The following is a 23,692-nucleotide window of genomic DNA, read 5'->3' as shown; positions in this document are numbered from 1 at the left end:
TTTAGAAATTTACTCAAAATGGGTGAGATCAAAAGCAAGATTTGTATCTCTAAATTCCTAAGAGATACTGTACGGGGAAGACCCTAGAAATGAATTTTTGAGTATGACTATGTCTCAGGCCAAAGAAACAAACTAAATAAATGGAGTGACATCTAGTGAAGACATTTCTGGACAACCAATATGGAAAGATAGTTTATAGATTGGGAGAGAATGCTTGAAAATCACATATTTGGGTTTAATATTAGGGTTAAAACACAAAACATATCAGGAGGTCCACAACTGTAGTGGCTATTCCCGGTTGTCAACTTGACTATATCTGGGATGAGCTACAATACAGAATTGGAAGGCTCACCAGTGATCTGGAAGCTGGGACATACAAGTTTCTGACCTGGATCTTGTATAGAGATCTTGAGACATAGTGGCTATGAATTCCAGGAGATTAAGAGAGGGAGATCTCTGAGTTCAAGGTCATCTGGGATTAAAAGTGTGGTGGCACACACCTTTAAACTGGGCTATACCTTCTGCTGGAGACCTAAATAAGGGCTTTGGAAGAAGGAAGATTGATTCTCTCTCTCCTTTGCCTACTTGACTTGGGAGACTGAACAACTGCTAGATCCTTGGAGTTCCATTCACAGCAGCTGCTGACCATTGTTGGGAGTTGGAGTGCAGACTGTAAGTCATCAACAAATTCCTTTACTATATAGAGACTACCTATAAGTTCTGTGACTCTAGAGAACCCTGACTAATACAGAAGTTGGTAGTGGGAGTGGGGTATTCCTGTGACAACCTGACCATGTTTTGGGGAGGACTGTGGAAGGACTTTGGAACTTTGGGCTAGAAGATCCATTTGGTGTTGAAAGTTCTCTGGGATGTTATGTGGGATCTTGGAAGATAATGTTGAGAACAGTGCAGACGATGGAGGCCTGGCTTGTGAAATTTCAGAGGGAAGATTAAAGACTCTTATCAGGGCCATGTTTTGATTGTGAATATTCTGTGGTTTTGGTTAGCTGGGGCTGAAGAATCAGCTGTAATTAACAAGATACCAGAACCAGTAAAACGAACTTTTGTGTTACTGGGACTATCAATGCTGGTTAGCTGGAGCTCAGAAATTAGCGGTGATTAAGAAGAGATCAGCATCACTAAGATGAAATCTTCTTGGAAGTGTTTTCTGAGAGCATGGAGGCTGTGTTCCAGAGATAGCCAAGGTTGTACCTTGTGATGTGGCTGGACTTGGTAATGTGTAAGAGTCACCCAGGTGGTACTGGTTTTGAAGGTATGAAGGGGTCATGAAGAGCAGTTGAGCCTTGGCACTGTGAGAGGCCATGGGAGACCATTGGTGAAGGTGTAGCCTCAGTTGCAACTGATGGCCCAGGACTGAAGGGGTTATGCAAAGGATTTGAGGCTTGGCACCATGAAGAGAGCCTATGAGAGGCTATTGGTGAAGCCTAGTTACAGCGGAAGACAGCAGTGGAGATGTCTGTTTCATGAGATGACCACCAAGAACAGCAGTAGCAGTGGAGTACAGGCAGCTGAAGCCTAGAAGACAAAGTATGTGCTACAAAGGGCGGAGCTGGAGAAGTGATCCAAGCCCTTGGAGGAGCCCAGAAGATCATGAGTGGATCCCAGACATTGGACTGTTGAAGTTTGATTTTGCTTTTGATTGTGACTGTGCCCTGATACTTTTCCCTCTTTAAGGAAGAAAATAGTTTAGTGGAGCCCACAGTTAAGAGACTTGTAATTGTAAAAAGACTTTGGATTTTAAAAGAGATTAGATATTTTAAAGGGATTGAAATTTTAATATGTAAGAATTTGCAAAGACTGTGGGACTTTTAAAATTATTTGGATCTTGGGAATGAATAAGAAAATAAGGGTTGAGGCTTAATAGTGATGTGTTTGTGTGTCAAGTTGACAAGGAGTTAATTGTACTGGCTGGTTTTTTGTGTCAACTTGACATAGGCTGGAGTTATCATAGAGAAAGGAGTTTCAGTTGAGGAAATGTCTCCATGAGATCCAGCTGTGGGGCATTTTCTCAATTAGTGATCAAGTGGGGAGGACCCATTGTGGGTGGTGCCATACCTGGACAGTTAGTCTTGCGTTCTATAAGAAAGCAAGCTGGGCAAGCCAGGGGAAGCAAGCCAGTAAGTAACATCCCTCCATGGCCTCTGCATCAGCTCCTGCTTCCTGACCTGCTTGAGTTCCAGTCCTGACTTCCTTTGGTGATGAACACCAATGTGGAAATGTAAGCTGAATAAACCCTTTTCTCCCCAACTTGCTTCTTGGTCATGATGTTTGTGCAGGAATAGAAACCCTGACTAAGACAACAACTTAACAGCAGAAACATGAATAACCAAATTCTAAAAATGGCAAAAGACTTTGCTTGAATGTCTCCCTAGAGCTCATATGAAAAAGCCTTGGTCATTAGCTCATAGTACTGTTGAGAATAACTTCAAATGAGGCAGGAGAGAACAGCACAACCGTCACATACACTTTATATGTTGTTTTCACCTACAGTGAATTCTTGTAATTTGATAGATGCTTTTCCTTTTTCATTAACATCTGCTAGGCTTCTATAAATAATCTATTCTGCATAGCCTGACATGGGGACAGGTACTGATTGGTAAGTTTGCTTATAGTCCAGAGCAGGCTCTATAAAAACAAGACTATGAACATGACTTCTCATATGGATGCCAAGTACCCTGTTGGTCTACATCCACATTAGACCTGATCATTTACCACCCTTAATAAATGGGAAATTCTTTGCTGCAGAAATCGCAACTTAGCCATCTATGTAGTGTCTGTTGTGTACTATCCTTGCCACAAGTCAACACAAGTTGTATGACGTTCACTATACCTCAGGGATTACTTCTTGCAATGAACCATCTATTCAGTACAATCTTCTCCACCTCTAACAGCTACTATTTCATAGTTCCAGTGGAATTAACCTCTTTTCCATGAATCCTTTAGCACATAGCTCATGTGTCCAAGAAAATCAAATGAATATTTTTCATTCAAGAGTCTTATTCATTTTCTCTTCTTTCTGTGCACATGGAGTGTGAATCTGACTAATTACATACTTTTTCATTTGGAAGAAAAGTGTAATGGAACTGAAAAGATACTTGATTCTTTCCACAATCTCTTGAAGAAGTGATTTTTTTTGGAAATGGACTTTGAATAGTATCTCTGCTCTGAAATTGGAGCTAAAAAGAGAAGATTGATGTCATCTGCATTCTTTTTGGGTTTTTTAAAAAGATTTATTTATTTATTTTATGTATATGAGGATAATATAGCTGTCCTCAGACACACCAGAAGAGGACATCAGATCCCATTACAGATGGTTGTGAGCCACCGTGTGGTTGTTGGGAATTGAACTCAGGACCTCTGGAAGAGCAGTTAGTGCTCTTAACCACTAAGCCATCTCTCCAGCCCCCATCATCTGCATTCTTATAAAAGTGGCAACATCTCATGTGCAAAGAGAGTGGACTGAAGGTGCCTTTGTTCCTCACACAAGCCCTGGGGTTCCCCGATGAGCCTTACAAGTAGGTACATAATTTTAAGGTGTGTTCCGAACTTATCATAGCTAATTGAAAGTTACTCCTTTAGTTTGTAAATGTCTTGCTCATCAAAATGAATACTGTACACATAAACTCCAACTGTAACATTAAACAAGAGATTATAATAAAATAAGGAAACGGAAGAGTGGTGGTCACATAACTATTTAGCTGGAAGTAATCAAACCAGGCCCAGTGTCTAAATCCTCAAATAATTCTATGATCCTGCCTCCTGATAACAGGGAATTTTCCTACCAAAAAGAATAATAGTGCCCCTGGGACGTACTTTCCTTTGAACACTAAGGAGTCAGGAAAAAGCAGTGCTGGGGATTTCTATTGGTTAGTTGTTTGTGCTTAAACTCTGCTAAATAGGTCTTCTTTTCCTATTGCTAGACTTTATGTTATTCTCGTTATTAAATTAAACTTCAACATTTTATAGTTAATGATCAGCTTTACAAAAACAGTCTTAATAGCAAAAATGAAACTCTAGAAGGAATTTCTTTCTTGGTTTCCTTTGTCAATAATTCTCACTCGGCAGAGTGTTGTTTATTCTCTGCGCATCTACATTTTTTCAGTAGTTTCTATTGTTGTTGATAGTTAGCTTTATTCTTTTGTGATTAGATAAGAGGCAGAAGGTGATTTTAATTTTCCTATATTTGTTAAGAAATGCATTGTGTCCTAATGTGTGGTCTATTTTGGAGGAATATAGCTGTTGAAAGGATGTATATTCTTTATGTTGAGGTTGGATGTTCTATAGAATGTCTGTTAGGTCCACTTATTTAAGATATCATTTACTCCAGGGTTCCTCTATTAACCTTTTCCCAGATCACCTGTCTGTTGGTATGAGTGAGGTTTCAAACTATCCTCATGTCAGCATTATCTCCAGGCTTAGATATAATGGTATTTCTTGTATGAGATTGAATACCCTTGTGTTTGTACTGTGCATTTTTAGGATTGTAATATCCTTTTGGTGGATTGTTCCTCTAATGAGTATGAGGAAACCCTCCCACTAGCTTCCAATTCACTTTGTTTTGGAATCTGTTTTGTGGCATAGCACCCTCCAGCATTATAGAAATTTGCCAGTAAGGATGAAGCATGCAGAATCAGCCTTACAGTATTTCTATGTTCTGTGACTTAAGTATGTGGTATCTTCAGAAATAAGGTCTTACTGTCTAGTGAACTTGTTCCTATATCTCTCATCCATCCACTCAAGAATTTAGAATAACTGCAATTAGGATGTTAAGAGCTCTCAAGCATGAAGTAGCAGGCAAGAACAAGTGGGCAGTGTGAGCAGACACATGGAGATTCTAAGAAAGAACTAGAATGATATGGTAGAGATCAGCAACGTTGTACTAGAAATAGTGAACGCCTCATTAATAAACCATATCCAGCTAAGGGAAGAGTTACTATGCTTGACAGTATCTTAATAGAATTAGCCAATAGTGAAACTCTGAGAGCACAAACACTAAGCAAAACAGAAGAGGATATATGAGGACTGTGGCCAAACATAAAAAGAATATGCGCCTGAGTGAGACTGTCGAAAGGAGAAGGAAGAGAAGAAGAAGGTAAACAACTGAGAAATTCTTTCAAATTCCTATCAGATACAAGAGGAACATCAAGGAGGCTAAGTGTCAAATCATCTATATTCGGGGTAAACTGTTTTCTAACCATAGAAAGTTAAGTTTGAAAAAATTCTGGAAGCCAGTGCTAATGGGAAGCAAAAATAATTAGATCTGAATTCTCCTCGAATACCATGCAAGAAAGAAAAAAGTCAAGTGGAATTTTAGCTATTTAGAGAAAAGTCTCACCTAAAATTGTGTGCCCTGTGAAAGTTCCCTTCAAAGGGGAAGGAGAAACAATACACTTTTTGGGCAAAAATTGAGAGAATTTGTTGCCAATAGCCCCCTGCCTTAAAGTAAATGTTAAAAGAAGTTCTTAAAAGAGAAGAAAAATAAATGAAAATACAAAATTCAGAAGATATCAGGAGTTTAAATCAATGAAGATGACCTGTGTTCCTGGTGAGGGAGACTCAACATCAGTAATGGGTAGGCAGACTTGATATTATCAGATGTCAGTTTGTCCCAGCTCATTCTGTAAATTCAACACAGTCACAATCACATTCCTAGCAAGTTATTTTATAGTTAGTGACAATTGATACTATAGCATATACAGAGACATGGTCTGAATTTTTATATCTTCCCAAACTTATTTGTTGAAAGCTAACCCCTCAAATAAAGGTATTAGGAGGTGTTATAGTAGGGAGGAAATCAAGTGATGAGGACTTTGCCTTTATAGATGGAATTGATGCTTTTATTAAAGATATTTATGAGAGGAAGCTCACCTTCCTCCATGGGAGGAAATAGAAGATGCCATCTATAAACCAGGAAGTGGGATGATACTAGACCCCAACTATTTTAATACCTTCATCTTGGCCTTCTTGGCCTCCACGATTTAAGATATAAATTTCTGGTGCTATGTATACAGATGCTATATTCTAAGATCTGGTTGCCTCCAGATGAGAGAACTGACATATTCGCTGGCCTTTGTTATGTAAACCTTGCTGCCCAATTTAAAGTTAACTAGTTAATAACAGGCTAGAGCCTGTGACTGAGCAGTAGAGACAAAAGGGAGGGGTTAAGTGCCAGGTCTGGCATGGCTGCGAAAGAGCCGATGTGACACCACAGATCTTAGGGTACAGAATTTAGCATCTGTATACACAGCACCAGACTAACCTCCAATAGGGATGAGGAGGCCTGGCACCAAGTGTAACAATTTGAATTCGGTGTCTGGGACTTGTGGAAGAAGAGCAGAAGTGTCTCCAGAAAGTTTTGTACACACACACACACACACACACGTACACACACACACACACACACACACACACACACACACACACACATATGTACATACCTACACAAACAAAAAAATAATAAAATTTCAAAGAAAAGAAAAAATGCTTTCTGGGACCATTGGACATTTATGTACTGTACTGGCTAGTTTTGTGTCAACTTGACACAGCTGGAGTTATCACAGAGAAAGGAGCATCAGTTGAGGAACTGCCTCCATGAGATCCAACTGTAAGGCATTTTCTCAATTAGTGATCAAGGGGGAAAGGCCCTTTGTGGGTGGGACCATCTCTGGGCTGGTAATCTTGGTTCTATAAGAGAGCAGGCTGAGCAAGCCAGGGGAAGCAAGCCAGTAAAGAACATCCCTCCATGGCCTCTGCATCAGCTCCTGCTTCCTGACCTGCTTGAGTTCCAGTCCTGACTTCCTTTGGTGATGAACAGCAGTATGGAAGTGTAAGCTGAATAAACCCTTTCCTCCCCAGCTTGCTTCTTGGTCATGGTGTTTGTGCAGGAATAGAAACCCTGACTAAGACATATACCATTAAAATAAAAGCAAGGGATTTAGACACAGACTTTATATCCTTGACCAAATGTAACTACAAAGTTTCTGGGAGACTGTGAGAGAAAATCCAGGTGTTCCTGATAATGACTTTTTTTAAGGTAAAATATCAAAATCCTGACTTGTAGAAACAGCATCAAGAGAACAAGAAGACAAGCCAAATACATGACAAGTATTAAGCTTCAACAAGAAAAAAATTTAAATCTCAGCTGAATAGGGTTAAAGATCCTAACACTTATCAAAGAAGATATACAAATGGCAGGTAAGCACATGGACAATGCTCCACACCAAACACCTCCAGAGACACGTTGTACTAAGTGAATGAGTGCTTATTGAGTACTCAGTTCTTGACAGGCACTGTGCAGCTTGAGGCTATAAGGCTATGAGCAAGACAAGAAGTGAAATTTCATAAAGATATAACCCACATCAACGAGAGCAACCTTCTTAAAATAAGTGGCCCTTAGTGTGACATACTGATTACATACTGTATAATCCACAATTTTACAAATGGTATAATTGAAGACCAACAGAATCAATTAACCTGGACCCTTGGGGGGTTCTCAGAGACTGAACCACCAACCAAATGGTGCATACAAGTGCTAGACCTAGGCTCCCTGCACATATGTAGCAGATGTGCAGCTTGGTCTTCATGCAGGTCCCCCAACAACTGGAGCAGGGGTTTACCCTGACTCAGTTGTCTACCTGTGGATCCTGATCCCCTAACTGGGATGCCTAGTCTGGCCTCAGTGGGAGACGATGTACCTACTCTTGCAGTGACTTGATGTGCCAAAGTGAGTTGGTACCCAGGGGGTCCTCCCACTTCTCAGAGGAGAAAGGGAGGGGGAAGGAGCTATGTGAGGGAGGACAGGGAAGAGGAGGTACTGCAATCAGGTTGCAAAGTTAATAAATAAATTAATTAATGGAAAAAGAGAGAGATTGAAGAACTAGCAAATGACATTGCGTTTTAATCCAAGGCCTGTAAGTCTATCTTAAAGCTTACAGTGTTTTCATGTAACATTAGGGTTTCCCAGATTATTTGGCCAATAGGTCAAACAGATTTGGGATTCATTTAGTCCAAAGTATGGTTGATTTATTGTTTTACCTCTATAAAACTATGGATGCTTCTGAAGTACCCACACTGTTTATATGACCTGAGCACAAGGCTGCCAGAGTCAGGAGTTACAGCAGCAGGGAAGGCCATAGTGAATGTGAGCCATATGGCAGGATCTCTGGGCTCTGCATGTATAACAGCTGTGAGATGATTTCAGACGATTTTGTTCTCTATAGAGATCTTTTCCCTGAATGTCACAGCTCCTAAAACTTTTCATAACTTGACATTCAGACTATAGGAGTCCAAGGAAGACTGAGAATATTGGTAATAGCAATATACATCCTGTCTTCATTGTCAGTATTTTATAATTAAACAGTGTATTAGTTACTGTTCCTTTTAGTATAATAACACACCCTGACAAAAGCAACTTAAGGGATGAACGACCCATTTTGGCTCACAGTTTGGGATTAGAATTCATTGCAGTGAGGAGGATACGGCAGCAGGAACTTGAGGCAGTTTGTCACATTGCATCATAGTCAGGAAGTAGAAAGGGTTGAATGCTTGGGCTCAGCTCACTTTCTCCTCTATATGTAGTCTATCCTAGGGAGTGGTGGCACCCACAGTAGGCACGTCATTCCACCTCAGTTTATCAGATTATGCTAATACCCCACAGGAATGCCCAGAGGCCCATCTTCTAGATGACTCCAAATCTCATCAAGCTGACTATTGAGATTAACCATCACAGATGTCAACCACAATAGTAACAACATAAACGCTCCATACTGCCATCTAGCTAAGACTTTGTCACTCTTAGCCACTTTTTGTCTCTTCCAATTCTACTAATCTCATCAGACAGATGTGTTGTCAAGGAGACACCCACAAACAATACTCCAGATTTGAGAGCCAAGAACTAACTGCCCCTGACTCTTAGCAAATGAAACCCTAGCAACCCAACTGGCAGGGATCCAGGGCTATCATTCCTTATGGCCAATGATTTCAGCCTTGTTCTTGAAAGTGTCATATAGGTCTGTCTATTATTTGAGAAAAGTACTTAAAATTATCTTCTCAAATTTATGAATATCAATTGAAGATCACCAAGTCAAAATCATGACAACAGTAAGGGAAGCAACTGCAGCAGAAGAGAGCAGACAGAAACTAGAGCAGGGCAAAGTCCTCCTCTTGAGATTTGCTTTCTGATGAGGAGAATATTTTACAGAACTGTTCTCAATGAGATGAAAGAGTATGACATCAGAAGCACTTATGAGAAATACATGGTCTGATGCAATAGAAGCACAGGTATAAGCAGTAAAAAGCAGAAGAGTTAAATACAGAAACGGGACTGGGCAATGCTAGAAGAGCCTGTGTCCTGTAAGGATTCAGAACTTGACAGGTATGTTTGTCTCTAGTTGAATAACAATGCTGCCTTGTATTCCTCGTATGAGTTTGAACAAGTTATTGAAGCTCTAAGCTGTCTATATCTGCTGAGAATAACAGACAAGAATATATTTCTAGTTTAACAGTACCTGGCACACAGCACATGCTACATAAAATAATGCCTCGTTTTACTTACATTCCAAACTATAAAGTCAGTATTTTCTTGAATGGAGACTTCAGATCCTTTTTCACAATGTCAACAGCACTAGACGAGACAGACATTGCAGTGTTATTATTTTTATATATGCTTTCTTTAAGGCAAATTTATCAGATAATACCTAGCTTCTATATGGTATGAACATACCAAGAAACCCAGAAGAGGAAAACAACTAGTTCTGAAGTACGAGGTGAGCTGAGTTTCCCACTGTCGCCTTGAACACCTAGGGTCAAGGTCAACCCTGAGAGAAGTACCAGCACTTTAGCCCCTTCCACCCCATACTTATCTCCAAAGATTGATGTTGGTACTATCAGACCCTGGTATTTTTTTTAAATATAGGATAACGGTTGTTTTCCCTCGCCTTTGGAAGATTCATGTCTAAAGATAAGATCCCTGATCTTACTAGGTTGATCACCTTATGTTCCTCTCCTTTAAAAATAGTTAATTTGGATGATTACACACAAAGAGTCAGGGAATGGGCTAGGCAAACCACCTTAACATATCTTCTCCATCTTCTAATGGTAGAGGTTAGTGCTGGGCAAAGCACTGAGTTAAATCACTTTTAGGTACAGCCCATGTATGAGTGAAGAATCCATACATACGTAATCCATAAACACAGCTTTCAGTTAACAAGACGAGATCAAAGTTGTGATAAAGAAAAGGGAGTGGGGATCACTACAGACTAATTTAAACAACATAACAGTCAGGTTGGTCATAGCTCTGGTTTGGACACCAGGGCTGTAATATCCAGGCAGCTGCATCCTTTCCGGTCTTCAAGCATCCAGGGAATTAATCAGGAAGTCAGACGCTGCTCGGGGAAGACTTGGATGATAAAGTGCAGTGGCTTTTCCCAGGCATCACTGTGCTTTCCTTGCTGGAGCCGCCCATTGTGACAAAGCTAGATAAACAAGAATTAACGGGAATCCAATATCTTCCTCTCTACAGTAAAAAGTTTCCTTGCTTAAGTCTTTTAGGAAATTCCACTTTGTAGTGAGGGTTAGGAAGTTGAACAAAGAAAATCTTAACATTCGTGAATATTAGGTTTAAACTGCGAGTGCTGAAAATGAATATCTAGTTTTCTTTTAAAGTCCTACACATATAGAAAAGACAGTCATCAGTCTACGTACAACAAATAAAAATCTCATAAATAGAAAATGAAGGCCACAAAGTGAAGATGTCCCAAAAGACAGCCATACATAAAGATCAGAGACAAGTGGAACCAATCCATAGTGCAATTAGACACTAGAAGTTGAGCTATCCTTTGGGGACAGGGGTTGCTTGATGATCAGAGGAGCCAGAACCAGAGAAGAAACAGCACAGGATGTGATACGGATCTGTTTCTTGACCTGGGTGCTAGTTTATAGGAGTGTGTTGAGGTAGCAAAATTGTATCAGATATTGCACTTTTGTTATACACCTGTTTTTGTAAGTTCATTAGACTGCATAGAAGTTCAAACAGTAATTTCTCACATTGCAAAGATTATTTCAGGGGCCTCAGCTTTCTGCCCATTTCCATAAGAGAATCCTTAAGTCATGTTAAGAATGGGTAAATTCCAGGAGAAGTTTAGGGAAAAAACAATCAGAATATGAGTTTGTTGGGTACGAGTCCTTGTATATTACAGTGTTCTTATGGTGTCTAAGCACTGTACCCTTTTTTTGAATGTGTGAGAAGGACAAGAAGATCTACTCACAAGAGTGTTTAATTGTGCATAACATGTTACCACAACTTACTAAAGAACAATATTAAAGCCTAATATCTTGTGAGAGCTTGGCTGTAGCTTTCCTTAATGCCTTTAGCTGACTGAAGCTGCTGGGTATGAGCAGTTTGGCTGCCTGGTGGTTCTCAGATCCTCCTTCATACCCGATACGCTGTTACTCCTGGGTGCAGAACTTAACAGTAGTAGGTGGGTATTTCTCCACTCAATAAGTAGCTACTACATTTCACTAATTACCACAAACCCTCCATGTCCACTGTATATCAGAACCAGGATGCCACGGAGAGCAAGGCTGATGTGGTCCTAAGCACGCATAACATTTAATGGAAAACAATCATTAAAATGCTAAGCAAGACAATAACTAATACGTTTGAGTTCAGGATTTGACAGACGCCGCTCTAAGTGTTCTACATCTGTTTAAGTCTCACAGCAGTTTTGTGAAATACACTGTTTTTAGTCTCTATTATTTTAAAGTTGAAAACAAAACTGACAAGAGGTGCTGTTATTGTGTGAGGCTGAGGAAAAATTCAAAGTGTGAAGGCATTATTACTTTGTCCTTAACTAATAACATTGGGGGTGAATTATGAGGGGCAGTGACTTATTGAACTTTTCAAATTTCTTTTCTTTAAAATAGAGATGGGGCTGGTGAGATGGCTCAGTGGGTAAGAGCACCCGACTGCTCTTCCGAAGGTCCAGAGTTCAAATCCCAGCAACCACATGGTGGCTCACAACCATCCGTAAGAAAATCTGACTCCCTCTTCTGGTGTGTCTGAAGACAGCTACAGTGTACTTACATATAATAATAAATAAATCTTAAAAAAAAAAATTAAAAAAAAAAAATAGAGATGATGCCTACGGTTTCAGTCTTTGGACCTGCCATCCTGAGCAAACCTGATGCCTTTGGATCCTGGGCGATAAAGCAGGGTCTAGCCTTGTGAGTACTTTGGTGAGAGATAATAATTCATCCTTACATTGTAGTCTGCAATATTTGGACTTAAGAAATTATGTAAATTTTAAAAATTGGTGAAAATTCCTATCATTGAAAGGCCTCTAATTTTATTACAAGCCTTCTGTGAACCCATCGAAATATTTATATGTTAGATATTTTGTTGTGTGAGCATGATTTTTCTAGTTTGCTTTCTGTTGCTGTGATAAACACCATGACCAAAAGCAAGTGATTATTCGGGAGGAAAGTGTTTATTTGACTTATATATCTCCATAACCGTCAACAACTGAAGGAAGTTAGAGCAGGAATTCAAAGGAGAGAGTCAGGAACCATGCAGGTTTGTTTCCATGGTTTGCTTGGCTACTGTTCTTATACACAGGGATGGTATAGCACACAGTGGGATGAGCCCTGGCACACCAATTAGCAATTGTGAACACATGTCCAGAGGCCAATGTGATGGAGGCAATTCTGCAGTTGAGATTGCCTCTTCCTAGGTATATCTAGGTTTGTGTCAAGCTGACACAAGAACTATGGAAACGATGTATGACAGACATTGATGCGTATAGGTTGAGTCCCTTCTTTCATTTCATGATAAATATCGTCTGATTGCACAATTTAATCTCTTGCTTTATTACTATATTTAGTTCACTAATTTTTGTCGAGGATTATCACATGATAGTCATAAAAACCTGTGCTTTCTTTTATTTATTTTGTTTTTATCTATTCAATTGCTTGGGTTTTGTATCTGGGTGATGCCGGATCATACAGAATTAAGCCAAAGAATTGTCTCTTAAAATTTTTAGGATGTTTTGAGAAAAAAAAAATGGTATTGGCCTTTCTGGAAAATGGTAGATTCTAAGCCATGCAGATATCTTGGTTGGGAAAATGTTCTACTATTGACTGAATTTCATGGTTCATTATTGCTCTGTGGTGGTTCCTATTCTTCGTGACTTAAGCCTTAGTATGTCGTGCATGTCCAGGAACTTTTCTTTCTCTTCAGTGTTTGTCAGGTCTGGGGCCTGTAGTTCTGGTTCATGATCATCTTTTCTGTCTCTGTAAGGCCATTGGTAGAACTCTTTATCATCACAGATTTTAATTTCGGAAGGTTCTCTTGATTTCCTTAGTCTAGATGGAGGTTTGTCAATCTGCTCTCCTTCATTTTGTTAGAAGTTTTCTGGTTATCTGTATTTTATTGTGTGTTTGAATGCTTTTCCTTCTTTTTTAAAAGATATATTTTATTTTTACGTGTGTGTGTGTGTGTGTGTGTGTGTGTGTGTGTGTGTGTGTGTGTGCCTGCAGAAGTTCAGGTGCTCCATGTGCATACAGGATCCCATGGAATAGAATGTCCCATCCTGTAGTACTTGAATTATAAGTGTTTGTGAGCTGCCTTGTTGCCATGGTGATACTGGGTGCTGAAAAAAAGTAGCCCACGTGAGGGGGTCCTGGGAGGAGAGGGAGGCAGATATTGGGATATAAAGTGAATAAATAAATAAATTTAATAAAATGTTTTTTAAAAAGAAAACAAGTGAGCAAGCACTGAGGAGCAGGTCCGTAAGCAGCGATCCTCCACGGTTTCTGGTTCTGATCCTACTTCTATGTTTTTGTCCTGTTTGGGTCCCTACCTTGACTTCCCTTAATTATGGACAGTGATGTGGAACTGTAAGCTCAAATAAACACTTTGCAAATTGACTTTGGTCATGGTCTCTTTCACAGCAATAGACACCTGACAAAGACAAACAGTAAGCACTCTTAACAGTTAAGCCATCTCTCCAGCCCCTCTTTCTATCCTTTGACATAGATATCAGTTGTTAGAAGCTTTACTCAGCAGTGTTTTTCCCTATATCTTATAAATTTTGGTATCTGTTTCTCTATGTTGACTTGATTCAAGAAAAAAAAAATCATTGGATTTCATTTTTAATTTCTTCATTGACCTACTAGGTATTCAAAATGATATTATTTGGTTCTCTTGTTATTTAAATTTTTTCTTTTTTAAAAAAATATTTATTTATTTTATTTATATAAGTGCAATGTAGCTGTCTTCAGATACACCAGAAGAGGGCATCGGATCCCATTAAGAAAACCCTACATCCAACAGAGGACTGGCTAATATCCAAAATATATAAAGAACTCAAGAACTCAATCTCCAAAAACCCAAATAACTCAATTAGAAAAAAACTGGGGTGCAGAGCTAAACAGAATTCACAGCAAAAGAATTTCAATTGGCTGAGAATCACTTAGGGAAATTGTTCAAAGTCCTTACTCATCAGAGAAATGCAAATCAAAACAACCCTGAAATTCCACCTCACACCAATGAAAGTAGCTAAGATAAAAAAGTCAAGTGACAGCACATGCTGGCGAGGATGTGGAGAAAGAGGAACACTCCTCCATTGCTGGTGGGATTGCAAACTGGTGCAATCACTCTGGAAACCAATCTGGCAGTTCTTCAGAAATTTGGAAATGGTTCTACCTGAAGACCCAGCTATACCAATGTTGGGCATATACCCAAAAGATGCCCCACCATACCACAGGGACACATGCTCCACCATGTTCATAGCAGCCTTATTTGTAATAGCCAGAAGCTGGAAACAACCCAGATGCCCCTCAACAGAAGAATGGATACAGAAAATGTAGTTTATTTACCAATGGAATACTATTTAACTATTTAAAACAAGGACATCATACATTTTTCAGGCAAATGGGTGGAACTAGAAAAATATCATTCTGAGTGAGGTAACTCAGACCCAAAAGGACAAACATGGTATGTACTCATTGATAAGTGGATATTAGCACAAAAATACAGAATACCCAAGATACAACTCATAGACATAAGAAGTGTAACAAGCAGGAATGCCCAACTGAGGATGCTTCAGTCCCACTTAGAAGGGGGAAAAATAACCATGCAAGGCAGGGGAAAGACCTGGTTAGGAGATAGGAGGAGGAGAAAAGGGAAACAGGATCAAATATGGGGTTGGGGGGACAGGAGAGAAGCCCAGAGGGCCAAGAGAATAAATGAAAATTAGCAGCCTCGGGGAATGGGAGGTGAGGGACCCTCTAGAGAGTACCAGAGACCCAGGAGGTGACTCAAGACTCATTGGGGCTAACCTTAGCCAAAACACCCAACGCTGGGGAAAGGGAACTGGAAGAGTCCACCTCCAGTAGATAGACAGGGCCTCAAGTGGAGGGGCAGGGTTACTAACCCTGTATTCAAAATTCCTGACCCAGAACTGTTCCTGTCTAAAAGAACTGCAGGGACAAAAATGGAGAAGAGACTGAAGGAAAGGCTGTCCAGTCACCAGCCCAACTTGGGATCCATCTCATGGGGGACACCAAGGCCTGACATTACTATACTATGATATGCTTTCAGAGGGGAGCCTGGCATAGCTGTCCTCAGAGAGGCTCTACCAGCAGCTGACTGAGACAGACACAGATGCTTACACCCAACCATTGGGCTGAAGTTGGGGATCCCTATGCTTGAATTAGGGGAAGATCGAAGAAGCTGAACGGGAGAGCAGCCCCATAGGAAGACCAGCAGACTCAACTAAGTCAGACCCCAGGGAGCTCCCAGAGACTGAGCCACCAACCAGGAACATACATAGGCTGGTCCAAGCCCCTTGGCACATATGTAGCAGAAGTCTACCTGGTCTGGCCTCAGTGGGAGAAGATGAGCTTAATCCTCGAGAGACTTGAGGCTCCAGGGAAGGGGGAGGCCTTTGGTGGGGGAAGAGCACCCTCTCGGAGGCAAGGGAGAGGAGGAATGGGATGAGGAACTTTGCTTGGGGGGGTGGGAGGGATGGGGAGGCAACGACTAGAATGTAAATAAATAAAATAATTTAAATTAAAAAATTCAGTTTCTCTTATGGCTATATCTTCTTTTATTCTACTTTGGTCAGAGAAGATATAGGTTATAATCTTGGATTTTTTTTTAATTTGTAAAGGTTTGTTTTATGATCTTACATGATCTGTTCTCAAGAAGTTCTATGGGGTAATAAGAGTAATGTGTATCTTGAAGTATTGGGTGAAATGTCCTATAAATATATTGTATTCCTTTGACTGTGGTGTAGTGTGACTTCGTTGATTTTTCTCTCTGACTGATCTGACTGTTGATTAAAGTAAGAGTTAGCATCCCTAGTTACGGTAGACGGCAAGTTCTATTCCCCTCTTGATATTGTAATTTATGATTTGTACATTGGATGATCTGGTGTTGGACATCACCTTGTTGAATCGATCTTTTGATTATTGTACAGAAATCTAGTATTCTATTATTTTTGTCTTAAAGATCTATGTTTTCGAAAGGACCCAGATGTAGCTGTCTCTTGTGAGACTATGCCGGGGCCTAGCAAACACAGAAGTGGATGCTCACAGTCAGCTAATGGATGGATCACAGGGCTCCCAATGGAGGAGCTAGAGAAAGTATCCAAGGAGCTAAAGGGATCTTCAACCCTATAGGTGGAACAACATTATGAACTAACCAGTACCCCTGAGCTCTTGACTCTAGCTGCATATGTATCAAAAGATGGCCTAGTCGGCCATCACTGGAAAGAGAGGCCCATTGGACACGCAGACTTTGTGTGCCCCGGTACAGGGGAACGCCAGGGCCAAAGGGGGGGAGTGGGTGGGTAGGGGAGTGGGGGTGGGTGGGTAAGGGGGACTTTTGGTATAGCATTGGAAATGTAAATGAGCTAAATACCTAATAAAAAATGGAAAAAAAAAAAAAAGATCTATGTTTGACTGAGGAACATTTCTTTTAATTGAGGAGTTTAATCCATTTAACACTAAAGTCCTTATTAGTCTATATGACTATGCCTGTCCTATTGTTAGTTATTTTGTTATTTTGTGTATTTTTCTTCCTCTCTTGTTGTGAATCATTGTGGTTTGGTGGTTTTCGGTAGTGAGAAGCTTTGATTTCTTGCTCTTTCCTATTCCTGTATGCACTCTGCCGGTGAGGTTTAATCGTTTGCAAGTTTTCATGATGCCAGTTCCTCCCTTAATAAGGAGTTTTTACAAATCTTTGTAGTATTGATGATCTCCCTCAGGTTTTGTTTGCCTGAGGAAGGCTTTATTTCCCTTCATTTCTGAAGGATGTCTTTGTATAGTACACTTCACTGGCATTATTTTCTTCTAACACTCAGAATATATTATCCTATGGTCTTTGGGGCTGCAATATTTCTGAGCAGGAATCTGCTGTTGGCTTGGTATTGCTTTCCATATAGGTGACTCGACTTTTTCCATGTTGTTTTTTAATTCTTTCGTTGTCCTTTGACTGATTTAATGTAACACTTCAGAGAAGCCTCATTGGATTGGATCTAATCAGGATTCATTGGCCAGGGTGTTCACATTGCTCTCAAAGCTGAGGACCTTCATGCTATTGTTTGATCTTGTCTGTGGCTTTCCTCATTCCCCCTGCGTCTGAAGTTCCATAATGCTATTATTTGCCCATTCAATGGTGTTTCTAGGTTCTGTGTAAAACTGGAGGATGGGGATAACTGGAGGATAGGATGGGGATAACTGGAGAATGGGGATAACTGGAGGATGGGGATAACTGGAGGATGGGGATAACTGGAGGATGGGGATTACTGGAGGATGGGGATAACTAGAGGATGGGGATAACTGGAGGATGGGGATAACTGGAGGATGGGGATATCTGGAGGATGGGGATAACTGGAGGATGGGGATAACTGGAGGATGGGGATAACTGGAGGATGGGGATAACTGGAGGATGGGGATAACTGGAGGATGGGGATAACTGGAGGATAGGGATAACTGGAGGATAGGGATAACTGGAGGATAGGATGGGGATAACTGGAGGATGGGGATAACTGGAGGATGGGGATAACTGGAGGATGGGGATTACTGGAGGATGGGGATAACTGGAGGATAGGGATAACTGGAGGATGGGGATAACTGGAGGATGGGGATAACTGGAGGATGGGGATTACTGGAGGATGGGGATAACTGGAGGATGGGGATTACTAGTTGGTTGGTTTGGGGACCATCCCAGGCTTGTGATGATGACATTTAGGACAGGACAGTTGTAGCAGACTCACCAATATGGGCATGGTAACCACTCAATGGCTGTCAGGTTGGGTTTGATTGTACAGTTACTATGGGATGGCCAGCTATGTGGTGTGCTGTCAGTCCGGAAGGGGAACTTAAATGGTTGTTGGGATGTGGTAGAAGGATACATGTGCTGTAGGCCAGTGCCTGGCAAGACACCAAGGCTGCTACCCAGTTATCCATTAAGCCAAGGCTTTACCTGTTTGGTGGAGATAGGGCATTGCATATGTTTGGAAGCCAGTGTAGGGGCCTTGCGGCTGGGCCTGGACAGGATAGTTGGAGAAATGAGGCTGCTGCTTGTGTTAGTGTAGTTGAATCACAGTAGTCTTTAGTATGGAGATATGCTATGGACAGTAGCTAGCCTCAGGATGGCTGCACTCTACCAGAAGGGTTACTGCTAACACTGATCCTCAGTTGCTCAGATTAGATGTGAACTACGGAGAGCTCTGTTGACTGTGTAACTGTACTTTGAGCAGCCCCCCTCCACACTACGTTCAGAGACTGTAGCGGTCGAGGAGTCTCCTGTACTGTCAACAGAAACAGCAATGAGACCATGTGGAGCCTCCAGCTCTTCTGCCATAGGAATCCTGGCTCTGAAATGAATTTCAGGGTAGAAAAAGGTGCAAGAAACCTTACTTTTCTCTCTATGGAGCTATGCTGTGTTTTCAAGGTCCACCGGATTTCCACCACTTTTGACGATTCTTTTACATACTTTCCAGTTTATCCTTTATTGTAGTGTTATCCTGCCTGCTTCACCTATTACCTGGGGAAGGAATGACAAGCAATTCCATGAAGCTATCTAGTTGATGTCACTAATGTGCTCGTCTTAAACCATGAAAATCGAGACATACAGTGAACTCCATACCTAAGGCTGTACCCCAATCTATAAAATTGGCTATATCCAGTGATGGAGGATGAAGGCTATTTTAAACAGCTTCCTGAGAAAACTGGTTAGTGATGTGATTGTATCATATGCTTACTCAACCGTTCTTTCAACATCTTTCAGGATGCTCATAGCTACAGGACAACCGACTGTATTCTATGCTTCCTCTTTCCCTGCATCTAGAAATAGATTAGGTACAGCTAGTACTTTTTGGTCAGTGGTAGTCACTTAAGAATGGAATTTCATAGCACAGCTAGCCACTTGTCTATCTGATGAACAATAGATGAATCAATAGCTAATCAGATGAACAGGATAGCATAACATAATGAGTTACCGCTGAGAAAAGTGAGTCTGTTGGCATGGTCCTTGCCAGCAGCACAAAGCAAAAAGCTACATTTATCCTCAGTTTGCATTCGTCTACCCTATTGCACCAATGTCACGTGCATTTCCTTCTGCTGCTGTTGCCTGGTTCATGAATCAGGACTTAAACCTACAAGTTTCCCCAGACCTTTCTTACGGGCATTGTCTTGAGATGTTTGGGAAATGTGGACACAAGAGAGCTAACCTAGGGAATTGTTAGGGCTTTGCCAGCAATTGCATGTCAGTGCAGTAGGAAGGGGAAATGGTGGCCTATAACCTCAGGGAATGTTGCCAAAGGTTCTTCCCCCCTCGCCCCTTTCTCTCAGGGCCTTAGAGCAGTAGTGCCAACACTGGGAAGAAAAGCAAACTCTAACACACCTTAATTGTCACCCTGTGCCAGGAGGCAAAGTTTTCACCAATACCACCAACTTCTATCAAAACTTTTTAAAACATTCAAATCTTAGCAGAAATAAATTCTCTTGTGTCATCTGTAGCCACGATATTGCTTCATGAGTCAGCCAGTTTAGAACTATCTGGGCTAGTGCTCTCTCAAAAAAAAAAAAAAAACAAAATGACAATGGATCGCCACAGCCAAAGTCAAAGGAACTTCCTGGATGTCAGGCTAACTGAATGTTAAAAAGTTTTTCTTGTTTGGTTGGTTGGTTGGTTTTTGGTTTTTTTGTTTTGTTTTGTTGTTTTGTTTTTGTAGTGGTTGTTGTTTTGTTGTTGTTGTTGTTGTTGTTATTGCTGCTGCTGTTTTCAGGAAGAACTGTGCCTGGAGAAAGTGAAGGTCTAGAATGATCTTGCAGTTCACTGTAGGGGTTTGGCTCCAGTTCTGTTGCTGTATGCACCGTTATTCTAATGAAGGGCAGTGGTGAGTGGAAAGGTTTTGTAATCTGCAAGACCTGAATTGGTGGATCAGGGTGTTTCTTGATTGAACTCTGACTTTTATAAAGCACAGTTATAGAATTTGGGGTTATCTAAATTTGGGGATTTAGGAGATTTTCTGTTCAAATCCCAAGCTCAGTATCCAGAGATCGGAGATTGGCACGAGTTGAGCTGACAAGAACCCAAAGATTAGAAGACAGACATGCAGGCAGAGACTTCACGGAAAGGTAATTGCTGTATTGTGTCTAAAACACAGGCTCAGGAGCAGAGACTTCTGGGTAATGCACTGACCAGATCTCTAGTATGCAATGGAATGTGGGACAGAAGCAGTGAGGATTAATATGTTTCCCAAAACGCACGAACTAAGGAAGGGTATTGTTTATGCATGAAAGGCTAGAGGAGTAGCAAGGGTGGTCTTTGGAGCAGAGTGCAGCCATGACACCTGTCAAAGGAGGAGGGAAGGGAAGGAGGCATGTTGGGAGAGCATTTGATGATTATTGATGAGGGTTTTTGATTATTGATGAGGGTTTTGTCCTCCACTCTGTTAATATGGTTATTTGTAGTTATGGATCTTGTAATAGAAATTCCACTCTTACATCATGGAAATAAATTGGGTATCATGTTATATATGTTTATTGGATAGTATATTTGGCCTGCTAATATTATGCTTGAGATTTTTCACATATAGTCTCACAAGAGAGGTTAGTCTGGAATTTTTATTTGTTGATAAGTATTTATCTGGTTTGTGAATCAAGATGTTCTCAAATCATAATACTTGGAGAATATTCCTTTTTCGTGTCTATAAGTGTAAAGAATACTTGGAAGACTATTTTCTGTTGTTTTCTTTATGGGAAAAGCTTGGCTGCTACACACAAGTTCTTTGATGAACCTGAGATTTAAACTGTATATGTGTAACAATAATGTTCTGTGAAAAAGAATCTATCATCTTGAGAGTTGAAGGATATGACAGGGCTTCAAGGACAGGCAGCTGGGAGGGGTGAAAGGGAGGAAAGAGAGGCGGGAAAGATATGTAACTCCATTTGATACAAAAAGTTTGTTTTTTAAATAAAAAAAGAAAAGAATAAAAAAAGCCTGGCTCTAGTTTTGACAAAGAATGGAGCAATGTACAAATGAAGGCCAGCAGGTTCTGTTGTGAAGCACTTTAACATTCTGATTCAGTTTCTCTGTGTAGCCCTGGCTTACCTGGGACTCACTTTATAGACCAGGCTGCCCTCGAACTCAGAGATCTGCCTGGCTCTACCTCTGCAGCACTGAGATTAAGCACTGGCTCTACCTCTGCAGCACTGAGATTAAAGGTGTGGACCACTACCCCGCTTTGTAAAATGTATCCTATCTTCAATACAGGAGATGTTTGGGTTTCCTATTTCTTCAGGAGTATCTTAGAGAAGTGAACATTCAACAGATTTGTTTATTTGACTTTTACAGGTGTGTGTGTGTGTGTGTGTGTGTGTGTGCATGCGCTCATGTGCAAGTATGTATGAATGTTTGTATGTGTGTGCATATTCATGTAGAGATCTGAGATTGAAGATAAGATGGGTGGCTTCATCAGTGACTCCCCACTTTAGATACTGAGGCAGTCTCTTGCTGAATTCATAGCTTAATACTAGTGCTAGTCTAGCTAGCCAGCTGGATGGAGAAGTTTCCTGTTTCTGCCTTGTATGTGCAGTGTTTACTGTGGAAACAGGGATGTAGGAGGGGATGAGGGAGGCAGAGTCACGAACCGGGGAAATAAACTCCAGAGATCAGCATCGAGGTGCAAATCTACTGTATTGTGAAGCAGCGAGCATTTGTTATTATGGTTTTTTGTTATTGTTGTTGCTTTTTGTTTTGTTTTGTTTTGTTTTAAATACTGCCTTTGGACCAATGGGGAATCAACATGAGCTCTGGAAAAGCCAACTATCCCACTGGCACTGTGGGTTAGTGCCAGGCTGCCAGCACCTGAGGGAAGCAGTCCCTGCCCTGTGCCAGGCCGAATCTAAGGTTTCACTAGTGTGCTTGGATCCTCTATTTTCTGTCACATGGTATGCCAGCAGAAATAGGCACTCTCTGGGTCCTACCCAGGGGTCATAGCACCCACAGTCCATCATGAGCTCCAGCTTCAATGTTGGTTCTAGGGATGCCAGCCCTAGTCCTCAGAGTCATAAGGCAAGCACCTTACCCACCAAGTCATCTTCCCAGCTGTCTTATTTACAGCTTCAGGTCTTCTGTATTAGTAATCCACCAAGTCCAATCAATGCTGCCAAGTTGTGTGTGGATGAGGGGTCATCCCCTGGGGCATGGGCAACCAGCCAGTGGCCACCTTTCCTGAACCCCCGAAAAGTGATGCTTTCTTCTCTAGTAGCCATCAATTGCCAATAGCTCCCCAGCTAGCAGGGAGGTCTCAGGAGCTCCTCTTGTCTCCATGTTGGAATTTGGAATTGGCTTGCTACTTGGGCAATTAGCCACAGCTGCTGTCAGTTCATGAATGCAATGGCCATGTTATGTTAGAGGGCAATATTCTTCCTCATATCTGGCTCTAACATTCTTTCTACCTTTCTTCTGTAATGCTCTCTGAGCCTGGGGGTTGTGCATGTGTGAGTACATGTGTGTGCATGAGTGTGCATGTGCATGCCTGTGCATTTGTGTGCATACGTGTGCACATGTGTACTTGTGTGTGTGTGTACTCATGTTTGAGCATGCTTGTATATCTGCGTTGCATGCATTTGTGTAAGTGTGTGTGTGTGTGTGTGTGTGTGTGTGTGTATGATGCAGAAGTCCCATTTATGGCTGAGCATTCACAGTCTTTTATTTTCACACTTTGAGCACTTAAGAGACTCTGCCTGAACCACTATCCACAAAAGCATCTATTATTAATCCTACCTTACAAATGAAGAATCTGGGCACTAAAAATAAGCCTGAGTCTGAATTAGGCATGTAGAAGGTACTTTTGCCACAAACAAAATAAAACAAAAACAAACAACCGAACAAAAATCATAGATTCTTCATTGTGACTCACAATTCACCTCAAATCCCATTAGAACAAAACCTTACAGGATGGACAGGTACCTGTGATGGTGGGTTGGGTGCAGGAGTAGAGAAATAGTCTTACAAGACTTTACCAGAGACTATTTAATTCCTCTTGCCCCTCTACTCCAGTTCTTTTTCTGCTTAAGAATAGAGTTCCTGTCAGTAGTGTGAAACATGGGCTTGGGGTCACTGGACCCCTTTCTTTGTTCCTATCCCCAGTGTGGC

The sequence above is a fragment of the Mus musculus genome, chromosome 1, assembly GCF_000001635.26.
Source record: "Mus musculus strain C57BL/6J chromosome 1, GRCm38.p6 C57BL/6J".
Lineage (NCBI taxonomy): Eukaryota > Metazoa > Chordata > Mammalia > Rodentia > Muridae > Mus > Mus musculus.
Note: the sequence above shows the minus strand (reverse complement) of the source record.